The sequence below is a fragment of the Danio rerio genome, chromosome 16 (assembly GCF_049306965.1).
Source record: "Danio rerio strain Tuebingen ecotype United States chromosome 16, GRCz12tu, whole genome shotgun sequence".
Classification (NCBI taxonomy): Eukaryota; Metazoa; Chordata; class Actinopteri; order Cypriniformes; family Danionidae; genus Danio; species Danio rerio.
Window position 1 is genome coordinate 49,530,653 of NC_133191.1, and position 4,348 is coordinate 49,535,000.

Consider the following 4,348-nt stretch of genomic DNA (forward strand, 5'->3'; position numbering starts at 1 on the left):
CTTCTGCTCAGTTTCCGCGTAATGCTGCTCCATTTTATACCGGACACGTGCCACCCGGGTTGGTCACCGTGGCAACCTGACGTCACGCCGTATTCGTGGGATAATTTTAAAAGAAGAGTGTATACGAGCAATCCATCACGAAGGCCACGGAACAGCTATAGGAGGATGGGTAAGACGATACTATACAAGGACATGAAGGGGAGAATTATAGGATACTGTAAACAAGTGCATTTCTGGGCTGTATAGATTTGCTAGACATCCAAAATGCTAAATTAGACTGCAAAAATGCAATGCGCCATGCAGAACTGTCCTGTTTTCCATATAGATCTATTTAAAATTTGGAAAGATAACCAGAGACATTTAATTTTGTTTTTTTCCCTAATAAAAGGTGATTTCTTTTTGTGTCAAAGCTCCAGAAAAGGAAGCAAGGACAACGTGTCATACAAATGCAGTACAGTATATAATACACCATATCATATTCAGGCTACATCCTGTTTAAGAGCAGGGACGCCTAAACTTTTCCTTATGAAAAGGTTATTTGTTTTATTTCGTCTAGAATAAAGGCAGTTTTTAATTTTTTAAAACCAGTTTAAGGTCAAAATTATTAGCCCCTTTAAGCTATATAATAGTTTCACTAGTTTCACTGAATTTTGCCTTGATTTGCTCACTGAAACCTCCTGTCCTCTATCTGTCGAGTGACAGTATTTATTTAAAAAATATACCTGAATAATTAAAAAAAAAAAAAAATTTTAAACATTTAATTTAATTTAGCTTTTTTGTAGCTCAGCAAAAAAAACAACCCTCTTCATCATTCTCACTGGTCCAAATCAAAGGTTAAAATGGGCCAACTTTGGCCAGCGAGCCCTAGTTTGGGCATCTTTGCTCAAGAGGATGGTAAAAATGGCAGTCATGACAAATTTCTCGTTTTGAGCAGATATCTGCATGATTCATATAAAAACTGCATTAAATGGAAGTTGTGCACTTTTATTTCCCCTTGGGGAAATCCTGTTTTACACAGTTCACAATTATGAAGAGGGGGGAAAAATCACATACATTGACTTAAAACATAAAACAATTGTTTAATCTAATCAGGGGGTTTCAAACTGCTAAGAAAGTTATATGGCTTCATAAAATGTTTATAAAGCATTAATCATTCACTTTCCTTCGGCGTAGTCTCTATTTCAGATGTCACTACAGCGGAATTAACTATTCCAGCATATGTTTTACACAGCAGATGTCCTTTCAGCTGCAACCCAGTACTGGGAAACAACTATACACACTGATTCATACACACTCATTCACTACGGACAATTTTATTCAATCATTTTCTTTTCGGCTTAGTCCCTTTATTAACCAGGGGTCACCACAGCGGAATGAACCGATATATGGACAATTCAGTTTATTCAATTCACCTATAGCGCATCTCTTTAGACTTGTGGGGGAAACTGGAGCACCCAGAGGAAACCCATGCCAATACGGGGAGAATATGAACTCTCCACACACAAATAGCAACTGGTCCAGCCAAGACTCAAACCAGCGCCACTGAGCCACGATGCAACCCTAGAAAGCATTAATACATATAATCAAACCTTTTAGTAATATAACAAAACATATATTCATACAAATGTTTGAAAATTTATAAAGAGTTATAAAATATTATTTAAAATCCAGGTGAATAATGTTTACAAAAGTTGATTAAAATAAGAACATACAACATACATTTTTTCACATTTCTGTTAAGTGTTTTTTTTTTACATGGAATATCAAACAACATTCATTTTATAATTATTCTTCTATGTTGTTGTTAACATAACCCCAAATAAACACTTCCCTCCTTCAACAGCCTATAACTTCTACTAAAACTAAATAAAAATAATTAATGAGTAAACAATAATAGGGCGACATAGTGGCTCAGTTGTTAGCACTGTTACCTCACAGCAAAAAGGTCGCTGGTTCTCCCTGTGTTTTCTGCGTGGGTTTCCTCCGGTTGCTCCGGTTTCCCCCACAAGTCCAAAGACATGCGGTACAGGTGAATTAGGGTTAGCTAAATTGGCTGTAGTGTATGAGTGTGTGAATGAGTGTGTATGGATATTTCCCAGTGATAGTATGCAGCTGGAAGGACATCCGCTGGGTAAAACATATGCTGGATAAGTTGGCGGTTCATTCCGCTGTGTTGACGCCTGATAAAGGGACTAAGCCGAAGGAAAAGAAAATGAATGACTGAATGAGTGAATGAGTTCTTTATAGAACCCATTTTTAATGAACATCTAAATAACATTTTTTGAAATAGAAAAGTTCTTTTTGGTGTTTAAGTTTTTCTACATGGAACCACTAATACCAATGAAGAAAATCTCTTTATATATTTATATATAGTTTTACATTATAATGGCTCTTTATACAAGAAGCTAGATGCTTTTTACATTTTCCCCTGTTTTTTATTGCATTATAACACAAATATACAACAAGACAAAATTCTATTAACAACTTTTATGTACTATTATGTTTTTTTACTTTTATGCACTATTATGTTTTTCTCTTCTTCTTCATACTTTTATATCACATTTTACCTGTTTTTGTGTTTTTTTAACTAATTTTTATTATTTGTTTTTATTTTTATTTTACTTGTTTCTTTTATTCTTTTTTATGTAAAGCACTTTATATTGCCACTGTGTATGAAATGTGCTATATAAATAAACTTGCCTTGCCTTACATTTACAGAACAGAGCACAAATAATAATCACAGAGTATACGGGAATCAGAGAGTGACATTCAATACCTTTTTAAAGACTGTTTTTATACATTTTAAGACCTTATGACCACTTTTCAGATTCTAACTTACAGTACATTTATTACACATTAAAGTAAGAAACTAATCCAAAACAAAAACATTATTCATATTCTGAACAAAAATCTATTAAGTCTGGCTAATCCAGCAGGTTGGTGCCTGTAGAACTGCAGAAATAATGGTGATGCCTTGGTTACTGCTTACAAAGCAGCATGATGTCAAATAGGATTTCATTGATTTCATAAACTACACGGCATCTTGATATTCGCAGATTTAATTTAGGCAAACTTTTGCATACAACCATACATTGCACAATCAAAAATTATATAAAATTTAATACCCTTTTTAATACCTTTCAAGGGCCTTAAATTACTCTACATTAATTAAAAACTTTTAATTCTTTTTAAGACACCCTGAATCAAATCAATAATATAATAATACAAATAAATAAAATTTAAACGTAGAATAGACACATAACACACAACCAAGTAAGAAAAAAATTACACAACCGGGCTTTCATTATTATAAATTCTTCCAATAAAATAAACAGTTTTCTCCCAATTTTTTTATTTTATTTTAGCAACTTTAAAGATTTTCAGTATAACCAAAATTCCTTTTGGAAAATCAAAAGCAATGGTTTTGTTTTAAGGCACTTGCATTTATGAATATAACATTTCTCCACAATTAGAATATTGTTCAATATAAAATGAATATTAACATCTTCCCCTAATAAACCAAAGAAAATATAATTTTTAGAAAATTTGGAGGGCAACTTGAGAGAAACTTTTAACCCCTCGAATGAATCAGACCAGAAGGTTCTGCTATATAAACAGTCACCCTCATAGAAGATGTCTTTTACATTTGAGGACCATTTGGAAGTCGGTGTCTAATAGGTTTAAAACCCCTAGATTATGCAGAAATAACATGAATGTGCTCACACGCGTATTTGGGATTAAACTGTTTGGCATTCATCATTTCTCGTCGCCTACCATCGGACATTATTGCTCTTCCTAGAAGCAGAAGTGAGCGCGCATGAATGCTGCGTCAGGATGAGGAAAGCGAGGAATTCCGCACGCAGATGCACGTGACCTTGACAGTGATGAGCGGATGCAGATACGTGACGGAAAGCGCGTGCGCTGAATAGAGACTGCGCAGAGGGCTGGTGCTTGGTGGGGGTTAGACAACCCAAAAATATCTAATTAAAGTTTAAGTTAAACATTAGTATTGCCCCATATGTACTTCTTAGGTCATTGAGCCTTATTCAGCTCTAAAAGAATCGTACTTTGCGTTGTTTTTTTTATCTTACAAGATGCACGTCGAGGTGATACATGTGCGACCTCGTGTGGACTAAATGTGCAACTACGAAAGAGTCTTTATTAAACGCTTAAAAAGTATTTAATAGTCATAATGATATGTTAAAATAACATATTACGTTTGAATAATTTGCCAGTAAACTATTATGGGAAAGATTTAGAGTTAGTTTAAAATAAATAATCTTCTTTGTAACATTTTCTCCTGGTTTTCTCGAGCAGGTAGTAGGCCTACCAAAGCTTCATTGAAGGC